The sequence below is a fragment of the Bos grunniens genome, chromosome 11 (assembly GCF_055505025.1).
Source record: "Bos grunniens cultivar Pamir isolate PY7600 chromosome 11, Bosgru_T2T1.0, whole genome shotgun sequence".
NCBI lineage: Eukaryota > Metazoa > Chordata > Mammalia > Artiodactyla > Bovidae > Bos > Bos grunniens.
Window position 1 is genome coordinate 61,912,940 of NC_141175.1, and position 15,030 is coordinate 61,927,969.

At 45.4% G+C, this 15,030-nt stretch overlaps 1 long non-coding RNA gene across 1 annotated transcript; it reads right to left on the reverse strand.

Annotated features, from left to right (window-relative positions):
* Positions 1–11,378: 11,378 nt before the first annotated feature.
* LOC147363210 (uncharacterized) lies at positions 11,379–12,893 on the reverse strand. The gene is made up of 2 exons (XR_015135696.1): positions 12,751–12,893; positions 11,379–11,636 (listed from the first exon to the last, which is right to left on the reverse strand). It is a non-coding gene; the product is annotated as an uncharacterized LOC147363210 (long non-coding RNA).
* Between the last annotated feature and the right edge of the window lie 2,137 nt (positions 12,894–15,030).

Here is a 15,030-nt window from a genome sequence, read left to right on the forward strand (position 1 = left end):
AAACCAGAGCTGGACAGGAGTCAAAGTGGTAAAAATAGATTTTATTCAGGAGCTATTGCAATGGTGAGGTGGGTGGGGGGAGGAGCCCTTGATATAGAACTGGGCTCGATTCCAAAAGCAGCAAGGACAGGCAGGGCTTTATGAGAAAGGGGCAGGTTATGGGGCTCAGTGGCTGGAAAATTACTGAGAGAGACCAGGGTGGGGGAAATTTTTGCTAAACTAACTTAACAGATTTCTTGCTGAAGATAAACCAGAGTGATCAGCTATCACCACAGACATGGTAGGGAATGAGGAGTTTGATCAGATACTGGGGGTGATCAGATAAGGGAGGTGGGGGGTATGTGCCAACCTGACATGGAAGGCTTCTTGCTAAAATTGGGCTCTGCAGGCCTGAGATAGGGACAAGACCTGAGGATGAGGCCGCATTAGGAGAAGAGTTGGGGGAAGCTGTCTGGAGTCTGGTCAAGGACAGTCTCTACCCTCCTCATTCATCTCCTGCCAAGCCCTCAGCTTCCCACTAGCAGTCACAGGGGTCCCCCAGCCCACAAAGTGTGTACATTCCCCCCAGTAGTCACAGGAGTCCCCCCAACCCCCCCAGAGATTGTACATCCTGACAACAGGGCGGCTGTCCTTGAGAGTCAGAGAGCAGCCCACCCCTGGGTGACAAGACCACAGACGCTTTCTCAAAACTCTAGCACTTTTTTCAAGAACGCATCTAAACTTGTTGTCTGCCTTTGGTTTCTGGTACCCTGAAATGGATATTTCAGACACTTCTGTGTGGCTTTACAGATGTTCTTCCCTAGAGGACCTATGGGCATCTTCAAGTTCCCATAACTGGAACTCCCTCTAAAGGCTTTTGATCATGGTCCTTATACATCAGAGTGTTTTGTGAATAACCAAGTGTGAAAGGCAGAATTCAGTGTTCTTCAGCCTCTTTGGCAGTGGAAACCCCCTCTTTTTTTCAGGAATACCTTGAAATATATATTTCATATTATATATTCTATGTACTATGTTATTTATATAATATGTATATATTTATATATAATTATATATATAATATGGGCTTCCAAGCTGATGCTAGTGGTAAAGAATCTTCCTGCCAATGCAAGAGATGCAAGAGTCATGGGTTCAATCCCTGGGTTGGGAAGATCCCCTGGAGAAGGGAATGGCAACCCACTCCAGTATTCTTGCCTGGGAAATCCCATGCACAGAGGAGCCTCGGAGGTGGCAGTCCAGGTAGTAAAGAGTCGGACACAACTGGGCAACTGAGCACTGAACATATAATAATATGTCAAGGTCTCAGATTTTCTCAGCAAAGACATTTTCTTCTTACAACGTCTAAAGCAGCTGATACAGAAGAGATGGTATCCAAGTCTGTTTCCACACCCTACCTGATGATAACACAGAAAAGTACACCTCTCAGCATCTTATAGTCTGATGGGGCCCCATGTCTAGATCTGGCCACAGATTCATACCCAGAAGTGATGGGCAGTGGAAAGCTCATCTGTTCTTCAATCTCTTGCCTCCCAGGGAGGGGCTGGGAGTGGCCTGTATGAAGATAGATTGCAATTCTGATAAAGTCTTGATCCCTCAACCTCACTTCAACAAAACCTGCCTTTGGACAGTAAAAGACTTTGAATGAACCAGAAATGAACTCTGAAGTTCGAAGCCACTGAAATTTAGAGTTGTTTATTTTCATGTCATGAACCTCAGTTCAATTCAGTTGCTCAGTCATGTCTGACTCTTTGGGACTCCGTGGCCCACGGCACATCAGGCCTCACTGTCCATCACCAACTCTCGGAGTTTACCCAAACTCATGTGCATTGAGTTGATGATCATCCTCTGTCATGCCCTTCTCCTCCGACCTTCAATCTTTCCCAGCATCAGGGCCTTTTCAAATAAGTCAGCTCTTCACATCAGGTGGCCAAAGTATTGGAGTCTCAGCTTTACCATCAGTCTTCCAATGAATATTCAGGACTGATCTCCTTTAGCATGTACTGGGTGGATCTCCTTGCAGTCCAAGGGACTCTCAAAAGTCTTCTCCAACACCACAGTTCAAAAGCATCAATTCTTCAGCACTCAGCTTTCTTTATAGTCCAACTCTCACATCTATACATGACTACTGGAAAAACCGTAGCCTTGACTAGATGGACCTTTGTTGGCAAAATAATGTCTCTGCTTTTTAATTTGCTGTCTAGGTTGGTCATAACTTTCCTTCCAAGAAGTAAGCGTCTTTTAATTTCATGGCTGCAATCACCATCTGCAGTGATTTTGGAGCCCCCCAAAATAAAGTCTGACACTGCTTCCACTGTTTCTCCATCTATCTGCCATAGAGTGATGGGACCGGATGCCATGATCTTAGTTTTCTGAATGTTGAGCTTTAAACCAGCTTTTCACTCTTCTCTTATACTTTCATCAAGAGGCTTTTTAGTTCTCCTCATTTTCTGCCATAAGGGTGGTGTCATCTACATATCTGAGGTTATTGATATTTCTCCCAGCAATCTTGATTCCAGTTTGTGCTTCATCCAGCCCAGCATTTCTCATGATGTACTCTGCATATAAGTTAAATAATCAGGGTGACAATATACAGCTTTGATGTACTCCTTTTCCTATTTGGAACCAGTCTGTTGTTCCATGTCCAGTTCTATCTGTTGCTTCCTGACCTGCATATAGGTTTCTCAAGAGGCAGGTCAGGTGGTCTGGTAATCCCATCTCGTTCAGAATTTTCCACAGTTTATTGTGATCCAAACATTTTGGCATAGTCAATAAAGCAGAAATAGATGTTTTTCTGGAACTCTCTTGCTTTTTTGATGATCCAAAGGATGTTGGCAATTTGATCTCTGGTTCCTCTGCCTTTTCTAAAACCAGCTTGAACATCTGGAAGTTCACGGTTCACATATTGCTGAAGCCTGGCTTGGAGAATTTTGAGCATTACTTTACTAGAGTGTGAGATGAGTGCAATTGTGTGGTATTTTGAGCATTCTTTAGCATTGCCTTTCTTTGGGATTGGAATGAAAACTGACCTTTTCCAGTCCTGTGGCCACTGCTGAGTTTTCCAAAGTTGCTGGCATATTGAGTGCAGTACTTTCACAGCATCATCTTTCAGGATTTGAAATAGCTCAACTGAAATTCCATCACCTCCACTAGCTTTGTTCATAGTGATGCTTCCTAAGGTCCACTTGACTTCACATTCTAGGATGTCTGGCTCTAGGTGAGTGATCACACCATCATGATTATCTGGGTCGTGAAGATCTTTTTTGTATAGTTCTTCTGTGTATTACTGCCAGCTCTTTTTAATATCTTCTGCTTCTGTTAGGTCCCTACCATTTCTGTCCTTTATCGGGCCCATCTTTGCATGAAATGTTCCCTTGGTATCTCTAGTTTTCTTGAAGAGATCTCTAGTCTTTCACATTCTATTGTTTTCCTCTATTTCTTTGCACTGATCACTGAGGAATGCTTCCTTATCTCTCCTTGCTATTCTTCAGAACTCTGCATTCAAATGGGTCTATCTCCCCTTTTCTCCTTTGCTTTTCACTTCTCTTCCTTTCACAGCTATTTGTAAGGCCTCCTCAGAGAGCCTTTGTTTTTTTGCATTTCTTTGTCTTGGGGATGGTCTTGATCCCTGTCTTTTGTACAATGTCACGAACCTCCACCTATAGCTCATCAGGCACTCTATCTATCAGATCTAGTCCCTTAAATATATTTCTCACTTCCACTGTTTAATCGTAAGGGATTTGATTTAGGTCATACCTGAATGGTCTAGTGGTTTTCCCTACTTTCTTCAATTTCAGTCTGAATTTGGCAATAAGGAGTTCATGATGTGGGCCACAGTCAACTCTCGGTCTTGTTTTTGCTGACCATATAGAGCTTCTCCATCTTTGGCTGCAAAGAATACAATCAATCTGATTTCAGTGTTGGCCATCTGGTGATGTCCATGTGTAGAGTCTTCCCTTGTGTTGTTGGAAGAAAGTGTTTGCTATGACCAGTGCGTTCTCTTGGCAAAACTCTATTAGCCTTTGCCCTGCTTCATTCCATATTCCAAGGCCAAATTTGCCTGTTACTCCAGGTATTTCTTGACTTCCTACTTTTTCATTCCAGTCCCCAATAATGAAAAGGACATCTTTTGGGGGTGTTAGTTCTAAAAGGTCTTGTAGGTCTTCATAGAACCGTTCAGCTTCAGCTTCTTCAGTGTTACTGGTCAGGGCATAGACTTGGATTACAGTGATATTGAATGGTTTGCCTTGGAAACGAACAGAGATCATTCTGTCATTTTTGAGATTGCATCCAAGTACTGCATTTCGGACTCTATTTTTGACTATAATGGCTACTTCATTTCTTCTAAGGGATTCTTGCCCACAGTAGTAGATATAATGGTCATCTGAGTTAAATTCATCCATTCCAGTCCATTTTAGTTCATGGATTCCTAAAATGTCGACGTTCACTCTTGCCATCTCCTGTTTGACCACTTCCAATTTGCCTTGATTCATGGACCTAACATTCCAGAGGGTTAAGGTTAGGGTTAGGGTTAGGACCTTGCTTCTATTACCAGTCACATCCACAACTGGGTATTGTTTTTACTTTGGTTCCATCTCTTCATTGTTTCTGGAGTTATTTCTCCATGTATCTCCAGTAGCATATTGGGCACCTACCAACCTGGGGAGTTCATCTTTCAGTATCCTATCTTTTTGCCTTTTCATACTGTTCATGGGGTTCTCAAGGCAAGAATACTGAAGTGGTTTGCCATTCCCTTCTCCAGTGGACCACATTCTGTCAGACCTCTCCACCATGACCTGCCCATCTTGGGTGGCCCTAAACAGCATGGCTTAGTTTCATTGAGTTAGACAAGGCTGTAATTCATGTGATTAGATTGGTTAGTTTTCTGTGATTGTGGTTTCAGTGTGTCTGCCCTTTGATGCCCTCTCCCAGCGCCTACCATCTTACTGGGGTTTTTCTTACCTTGGAAGTGGGGTATCTCTTCACAGCTGCTCCGGCTAAGTGCAGCTCTGCCCCTTACCTTGGGTGTGGAGTATCTCCTCATGGCCACGTCTGCTCACTTTGGACGAGGGGTATCTCCTTTTGGCCACTCGCCACTCCTACTAGGCTAGGCTAATTTAGGTGTACAGGAAGGGCAACAGTGAAATTACCTTCTGAAGCAGCACAAAGTTTTGATGAAAGAAAATGCTATTCGCAGGAGGCCTACACTTTCAGAAATGAGTGACTGGCAAACTTGTGCATCATTTGGTCCAGCTTCTTGGACAATAAAGATATATTCACATTCCACATGCCTTTCCTGTCCTTGTTAAGATCTGACCTTTTAAATGAAAAAGTGTCTTAGACCTAATCTAAAGGACAGATATAATAAAGTGTCAATTAACCAGAGCTCATCCACCCAGAACCTTCACTTGTAAAAATATTCTCAACCCTAAAGGTGAAAACAAGAGTCTTTGATTTTAATCTTCAGTGAGCCAGCATATTTCATCAGCTGGAAACCACGGCCTAAACCCTGAGCCTTGTCATTATTTGAGGTTTTACCTTTTATGCAGTGCTTTTAACAATACCCAAATACTACACAGGAAGAAAATAAATGGCATGCTTCATAATGGAAAAAGAACAAACAAAACTAGTAAAATTGCTTTCAGCAGCGAAATATTTAAAGCTCTCTTATATCTAGGGGAAACAGTAGCTTAATTAAATATTGCTGGTTACATTTTATCTTTAAACATTGACTAATAGCCTTAACAGCTTCATCAAGCGTGTGTCCCTGCCCCTGCCTCTGCCATCCTCACCATCACTCCCTGCACCAGAAAAGAGGATGTGGTCCCAGTGTGTTCCATCATTGCATTGAGGATGGAGACACTGGAGAGCATGTTGGCTTTGTTGTAGCTCAGTCGTGTCTGACTTTTTGCTGCCCCATGGACTGTAGCCCTGCAGGCTCCTCTGTCCATGGGATTTTCCAGGCAAGAATACTGGAGTGGATTGCCATTTCCTCCTCCAGGGGATCATCCCATCCCAGGGATCAATGGAAATGCAGCAGCAGCAGCAGCATAGAAAATAGTGTGAGCCCATGTGGTGAGGATGACAGATATACCATGAAAGTGAAATTGTCACCCTCTCCTGCTTCTCCTTTATTAACTTTGACATTTGCATGAAGATGGCATCCTGGTTTCCTGGGGCTTCATCTGCTCCTGCAGCTTCCTCCTTACCTGCGGGCTTCTTCCTCTGTTGGTGACATGATAATCGGGTCTCCATCGAGCAGTTATGATGTCACAAAGAGGCAGTGCTCACTTGAGGTGATGGACTGAAATCTTCAATATTATCTTAATGCAATTTTTCCTTGTAAAGACATAACTTCACAGCAAGAAATGACTGTAAACCTAGAAAGCAAACCCACAGGGAAGTGGTAAAATTGTGCATTCTGTACCCTGGGCCAAATATTAGCTGGGTGCCTTAAACCCTTCTTTAACAGAACTCAGGTTAACATCCATCTCCTCTGATGTCCACTGCAGGGGATGGTTTGCTGACCCCATGGGGATCCGTCTGTTGGACTTAAATGCTGCTCCTCTTTCAAGGCAAAGTGAACAAAATTCCTCTAATAGGAAAGTGCTCAGTCACTCAGTCGTGTCTGACTCTTTGCAATCCCATGGACTGTAGCCCCACCAATCTCCTCTGTCCACAGATTTTTTCCAGGCAAGAATAATGGAGTGGATTGCCAGTTTCTCCTCCAGGTCTAATGAGAATAATGGCATTAAATAATACCATTTATTAGGAAAAAAATTTCACTAAATAAAAAATTAGACAATATATATGTTAATAAAAAGAAGGCATGGGACTTCCCCCGTGGTTCTGTGGTTAAGACTTCACCTTCCAATGCAGGGGGTACAGGTTCAATTCCTAGTCGGGGAGCTAAGAGCCCACATGCCTCATGGCCAAAAAGTCAAAACAAAAGCAGTACTGTAGCAGGCTCAATAATAACTTTTAAAAATGGTCCACATTTAAAAAAAAAAAAGGAAGAAAAATCGTCTAGAGTTCCACCCCTCCACTGAAAACGCCACTATTTTGGTTCCAGTAGTATAATTGGGGGTGGTGGGGTGTGACTGTGTGTGTGGTTTCTTCTGCAGGAATTAACTCACAAAGCACACTCTGGTTTGCTTGGCTCTTACGTTTGAGCATGTGGATGCCTTTGTCATGCAGTATTACATTCAAATAAGGGAAAGAAATATCATATATTAAGGTGTATATATGGAATCTAGAAAGATGGTATGGATGAGCCTATTTACAGGGCAGCATTGGAGACACAGACAGACAGAGGGGACTTGAGGACACAGTGAGGGAAGGAGAAGGTGGGATGATCGGAAGAGTAGCCTGACATATATACACTGCAGTGTGTAGAACAGATAGCCCGTGGTGGAAAGCTGCTGTATAGCACAGGGAGCTCAGCTCGGTGCTCTGTGATGACCTAGAGGGAAGGGGTGGGGTTAGGATTTGGGTTCCCCTGGTGGCTCAGATGGTAAAGAATCCGCCTGCAATGAGGGAGATCTGGGTTCGATCCTGAGGTCCAGAAGATCCCCTGGAGAAGGGAATGGCAACCCACTCCAGTATTCTTGCCTGGAGAATTCCATGGATAGAGGAGCCTGGCAGGCTACAGTCCATGGGGTTGCAAAGAGTCCAACACGACTGAGCGGTTTTCATTCACTCAGTGGGAAGCTGCTGTTTAGCACAGGGAGCCAGTTCAGTGCTCTGTGATGACCTAGAGGAGTGGGATGGGGTTAGGATAGAGGGGAGAAGCAAGAGGGAGGGGACATATATATAGAGGGGACATACATAGAGCTGATGTGGCACAGCAGAAACTAACGCAACATCATAAGGCAATTATGCTCCAATTTTTTAAAATGTGTCTGTAATTCTACATTTAAAGCCACTTTTTTGAAAGTTAAAATAAAGGGGAGGGGGGAGAGCTGAGAGCCTGATTCTAGGAAGGACTCTGGACAAGCCAGTGTCTGATTTGGCTAAAGAGACAACGTTTGGTTCTGGTCAACCATGGAGCTTAGTGTGCTCGTGGGTCACCTGGCTGATGACAGGGCCATTGATCAAGACCATGTCCAGCAGTGACCACCCACCAAGTGGGACAGACCTGCATTCCAGGCCGAGGACACCTGGAACATGAGATCATGCAGGCCCAGGTAAGTATGCTCACCAGATCCCATGGACTTGATCCTTCAGTACATGATCACGATGTTTTCATTGTCAACACAGACATGTGAGGGCCTTGAAATCTCCAGTCACCCCACATACACACACAACTATGTGATATCAAATCTCTTCCTCCAGTTGGGTTATGCCTCCATCAATGACAACCTGAGAAATGTCACTTCCTGTTGTAATAATAGTTCAGTCCCCAGGGAACACTACAATCTCATACCTGATACAAAATGTTCCTCCTCCGGAGCAGGTCTGACCTGTGTCTCCAGGGCTCAGCAAGGGGGTTGGAGGTGGGGAGAGCTCAGCTTTGTCCTCTCCCTTTCTGGTCTGGATAGGGTGGGAGCAGCCTGGCTCTGTTCTGGGTGGTCTGGTGTGAATGACGTGGATGGCATGAAGTTGCCCCCAGGACACCCCATGGCTCTCTCTGCTGCCTGCCCTGTCTCTTTGACCTCCAACACAGCCATGCACGTGGCCTGGCCTCTTGTGGTCACTCTTGTGACCCTGGGGGAGCCTCACCCTCATCACTGAAAAGCCCAGAGTACCCCTCCGGACTCTGGGGATGGTTGTGAGGATCAAAAACTAGCTGGGCAACAGAGGTTTGATGAGATACCATCACACAGAAGCAGAGAGAGGAGGTAAGAGTGTAATCCTCTTAACTCCTCGAAGAACAATTCTAAAAACAAGACGATCCATTCCCCAACTGCCAGGGCTGCAGGCACATCCTAAATTACTCCAGTTGTATATAGAAGGCTTCCCCGGTGGCTCAGCAGTAAAGAATCCGCCTGCCAATGCAGAAGATGTGGGTTCCATCCCTGGGTTGGCAAGATCCCCTAGAGAAGGGAATGGCAATCCACTCCAGTATTCTTGCCTGGAGAATTCTATGGACAGAGGAGCCTGGTGAGCTGCAGTCCATGGGGTCTCAAAGAGTCAGTCACAACTTAGTGACTAAACAATAAGGACTTAGCGACTAAACAACAATGTGCAGGTAGAACAATTTGCAAATGCAAATTTGCAACAGAAGTTTTATGGAACAAAATGCTGTTTTTTCTGCAGTGCTGTTCAGAGAGCATCCTTTGAGTGGGACCCTCAACTATGCATGATCTTCCCCCTTTAAATGGCCCATGTGTTTCTCACATGTGAGAAGTGCTGTCTGGAAGAGGGTGAGAAGTACGACAGGGGCCATTTCTGCAGGGCTGTCTTGGGCCTCCATGATGCAGGGGAGGGAAACTGCCTGTGGGGTCCTTGCCAGGCCTCGGGGGATAGGAACAGCCCTCCTCCGTGTTGATTCAGCTGCTCAGTGACGCAGAGGACCCAGAAAGAGCAGGGAGAAAGTCAGTGGTTTTACTTCACTTCCAAGTCACAGTGTTTGCACAAACTCAGTAAATTAGGAGCTACTGGCAAGGAGCTTCCTGGCCATGAGCTAGCTGTTCATGATCCTGAATCACATCGGACTGAAAACAAAAGCTGTAACCACTGCCTGGAACCCCAGGGAGCCAGCAAGGGCCCCAGAATGCTTACAGCACCTGACAACGCTTGTAGCACAAAGACAGGCAATAAGATGTGAATTAGATGGAGATGAATGTGCCAAGGGAGCAGGAAAAACCCTCAGAGCAGATACATATGGAAAATAATGGTCTGGAGATAAAGTTTGATGTCTATACAGCGCCCATGGAAAAGACATTGATGCTGGGAAAGATTGAAGGCATGAAGAAAGGGGGACGACAGAGGATGAGATGGATGAATGGCATCACCAACTCAATGAACATGAGTTTGAGCATGCTCCAGAAGATGGTAATGGACAGGAAAGCCTGTCATGCTGCCTGCGATCCACAAGGCCACAAAGAGTCAGATATGATTGAGCGACAACAACAAAGCACCCATACTGAGGAAAGGACCCTGACCCCCCTTTATTTTAATGGGGAGTAGTGTCCTGAGAACATTCTGGAAAATCTTGGGGGATGCGTTTTTGGGTTCTGTGCATTTGATATGTGTAAGGTGCCTCCAGCCCATGTCAGGAATGCAATTCAATTTGCACTGCCAAAAGCATTTCTATCGCAGGTTCAACATTCATTGGAAAAAGTGTGTTTTCCATTCCTGCTCCTTGTGCTCCCCTCACCACCTGCCCTCTCTCCTCATTGGCTCCTTCCCAGGAGAAGAAGGAGGGAGGGACTCTTGGGACAGGAAGGACAGGCTGCAAAAGGACACATTGCCCCAAGTCAGCTCTGGTCTGGACATCCATGCAAGGTTTTAACAGGGAAACTTTGAAGGCTTCACAACATAAAAGAAGCTCAGAGCCTAAGCCCAGATCCTCCGGCAGACTGTGACTGGCTTTTTAAAAGCCTTATTTATTGGAGAATTCCCTGGCGGTCCAGTGGTTAGGACTTGGGGCACTCTCACTGCCGGGGGCCCAGGTTGGATCCTTGGTCAGGGAACTGAGACCCCAAAAGCCTCATAGTGTGGCCAGAAACAAACAAACAAAAACCTTATTTATCATAAAGGAGAAGATGAGGTGAGGAAGGCTTTGACAAGTGGGACAAAATTTCAAAATTAAAGATACACCAATATGCAGATTCTGCAGAATGAGAGCTCACGACAGAGAACACAGGAAGTGAGATGAACAGGATGGCCAGCTTTGGTGTCAGTTCCTGGAGGGGCTCACATGCTAACTGAGAAACTCCTGCAAGTAGCTGCTGAACTGAGAGGCTTCCAGGCTCATCTCACGTTTCCCCTGCTCCAGGCCCAAATCAGCTGCTTTGCCAAGGAATCAAGGTTTTAATGGAGAAGGATTCTTGGACTAGTGGCTCAGACGGCAAGGGATCTGCCTGCAGTGCAGGTAGACCTGGTTTGATCCCTGAGTCGGGAAGATCCCCTGGAGAAGGAAATGGCAACCCACTCCAGTATTCTTGCCAGGAGATTTCCATGGACAGAGGAGCCTGGTAGGCCACAGTCCATGGGGTTGTAAAGAGTCAGACATGACTGAGCGACTAACACATTCATTCTTAGACTAAAATCTGGGCACTAACTGTGCTTATTGCTTCAGGGGCATCATTACTTCCCATCCTTTCTGTGGAGAGAGAGAAGTAACACGTTTTTCTAAATCATGGCTGACCACTGATACCTTCAGTTCGAATAAATTCCACACCTCAGAGCTGCAGTAAAACCAGTGTGCTGACACTGACTGTGGTGAAGTAAAGCGTGGTGTTTATTTCAGGCGCCAAGCAATGAATCCGGGGAGCTAGTGCTGAAATGAAAGGTTTTTAGAGCCGAGGTGGGGGTGGGGATTGTATCTGATCAGCTCGTGAATATTCTTCTGACTGGCTGGTGGTGAGGTCATCAGGAATCAGCATCATGACTCTTCTGGTTCCAACTGGTCTGGGGTCTCCATGCTGGTAGGCAGAATAGAGTTAACTTCTCCCACCTGGTGGGGGTTTCAGTATCTGAAAAACAGCTCAAAGGGCATAGGTCAGGATGTTATCTGTAGTCCTTGATAACATACTAAAGGTCCTTGACTTTGTTTAATGGCTAAACTATTATATTATTATTTTGTCTTGCTTGTTTTCCTTTCTGCATTTTCTCACTTCTCTGATTAAATGTATTCTTTGTCTAAAATTTTTCTACAGACAAAACTCAGGCATGGACGTGGAGTGGGGGCTCTGTTCTGGGAAGGTCCCACAGCGTCCTGCTCGATTACAACATAGTATTCTGAGAATCAGCCATATCGTTGTCGATGGACTTGAAAAACTGGAATTGATCATTTAGGAACAGAAAAATATTGCTGTCTTTTAAAATTAGATACAGGGCATAGACCAGAGAACAGCGAGATTTTCTAGATCAGCAGAGGGTCCAGCGAGGTCTCCTCCGGGATCAGCAATCTTGGCGTCAGCTGTGGGGTGTGATTCCAGGACTTTCAAAGATTCCGTCAAGGATCAGAGTGAGGGAAGGAGGGAGGAGAGGAGGGAAGATGGGAGGAGAAGGCGCCAGCTCCAGGCGGGAGTCTGATGTTCCAGCATTTTCTGGCTGTGAAGTCCCCTCTGAGACAAGCAGAGTTGCATAAACAGATCTGTGCTAAATGTGAGGCAGGAGCAGGGAGCCAAGGAGGCAGAGATACTGGAAAAACAGAAAGATTTGGGCTGAAATAGAAGTGCTCATGTCTCCAGTGCGGGGCTCCTGGGGAAGTCATCAGGCATGAGAGTCAGACCCAGTGCAAACATTAGCATGCCCGGTGCTGACCGGTCACACACCTGTGGGGTTAGCCTCCCTTTTCCTGGCCCTGCATGCACACAGTTGTGAGCAGTGGGGACACACTGAGAACTCCACTCTCAGCCAGCACCTCCTAAGCTGATAGATTTTTACCTCTTTAGCTATTTATTTAACTGTACATATTTTGATGGGGTATTTAAAGCCATTCTTCTGCCTGACCAGAGCTGCCTATGTTCCACTCCACTGTGGTTGCTTTCTTTTCTTTTTCTTTTTTTGGAATGTAGCCATCAATACTTTGAGGAGGGGGTAATTTTTTCATTTTTATTTCTAATTGGAGGATAATTACCTTACCTGGTTGTGTTCTGTTTTCCCCCGATCTCTCCCCAGATCCCCGTTACACGAGTCGATGCTTCTGTTGACATACAAACTCCATAGGTTCAGCCGAGGAACTGAGGGCTGCTGCTTCGCACTAAGCCCTCTGGCCTTGACGAAACACAGATTTTTAAAAATCAACACAAAATCCAAGGCCAGGGAAAAACTGCTCCATGTTCCAAATTGGGCATGCTCCAATGTGGATTGGAAAAAAAAAAAGAATGAAATACTGGTACACACTTTTTGTTGTTGTTGTTCAGTTGCTAAGTTGTGTCCAACTCTTTGTGACCCCATGAACTGCAGCAGGCCAGGCTTCCCTGTCCTTCACCATCTCCTGGAGTTTGCTCAAACTCATGTCCATTGAGTCAGTGATGCCATCCAACAACCTCATCCTCTGTCACCTCCTTCTCCTCCTGCCCTCAATCTTTCCCAGCATCAGGGTCCAGAACACCGACAGTAGCAACTTCTGGGGAGGATATGGAGCAGCAGGAATCCTCGCTCATGGCTGGGGGGTGGCAGGTGGGCCGGAGGCAAAATGGTGCAGCCACGTTAGGAGACAGTGACAGTTTCTACAAAGCCAGACAAACTCAGTACATTATCCTGCAATCACGCCTAGGTATCTACCCTGCTGATTTGAAAACTTAACTCAAAACCTGTGCGCACACGTTTATAGCAACTTTATTCATAACTGCCAAACCTGGTGGACAAGCAAGATGCTCTTTAGTAGAAGATGGATAAAGAGAGCGTGGTCCATGCAGACAGTGGAATAGCATTCAGAGATTGAAAGAGAAGACACTCAAACCACACCACATGGAGGAGGAATCTTAAATGTGTTATGCTCAGAGAACTGTCCCTGAACATTGGAGGGTTATTCACGGTTTTCAGTGTGCTGGCCAGTCACACACACACAGACACACACACACTCACACACCACAGTAAGGTGTTGGCACTTCGAGAAGCCAGTTAGAATTATTTGGGGTTTTCTTCCTCCATCCCGCCTATTTTTGTGTATTTTTAAAATATTCTTTAAATATTTAAAATATTTTAAAATAATTATATATTTAAAAATATATTATTATATATTTAAAAATAATTATATATTTTAAACATGTATTTTATATATTTTAAATAGTCTTAAAATATTTTATTTATTTATTTATTTGACCATGCCAGGTCTTAGTTGTGGCACACAGGACCTCCAATTTTCATTGTGGTATGTGGGATCTAGTTCCCTGACCAGGAATCGAACCCAAGCCCCCTGCACTGGGAATGTGGAATCTTAGCCATTAGACCACCAGGGAAGTCTCCATCCCATCCATTAAAAAAAATATTTATTTACTTTATTTATTTGGCTACTCTGGGTTTTAGTTGCAGCATGTGGAATCTATTTCCCTGACCAGGGATCAAACCCAGGCCCCCTGCATTGGAAGTGCAGTCTTAGCCACTAGACCACCAGGGAAGTCCTCCACTTGTTTCCAATGTCCTTCTCCCTTCTCTTCCCCCTTAAACTCCATTTCCACCCCATCTCTTTCATCTTCTTTAAGTCGCATTTACCACAATTTTGATTGTTAAGTTCAAGGGGCATTGCCCAAAAAAGGGGAGAGGGAATTATCTCATAAATTTATTTCTAATGCTTCTAGACTCAGCAGTCTTAACTAGGGCTGGGAGTGTATTTGGGGTACTCTCACACATGGGTGCAGAGATCCTCCAAGTGGGGTCCTGACCAGCGCTGTGGGCATTGCCTGGGAACTTGTCAGAAATGCACATAGCCAGGTCTGCCCAGACCTGCTGGCCCAGCCCTGGGAGGAAGGGGGGCCAGAATCTGAGTCCCAACAAGCCCACCAATGATTCTGACCCTCCTCAAGTTTGAGAAGCCCTGATTTAGAAGCCCTGATTCCTCCTTACAAGGCTAAGTTTCGTGGTAGGGTCCCAGCACTAGGAGTGGGTGCCCTTCAGAATCACTTGGGAACTTAACCCCTTACCAGAACCTCCCCCTCGGGTTCTGATCTGTTGTTGCTGTTCAGTTGCTCAGTTGTGTCCAACAGATAGGAACCCCCATGGACTGCAGCACGCCAGGCTTCCTTGTCCTTCACTATCTCCCAGAGTTTGCTCAAACTCATGTTGGCTGAATCAGTGATGCCATCCAACCATCTCATCTTTTACCACCTCCTTCTCCTCCAGCCCTCAATTTTTCCCAGCACCAGGGTCTTTTCCAGTGCGATGGCTCTTCCCATCAGGTGGCCAAAGTATTGGAGCTTT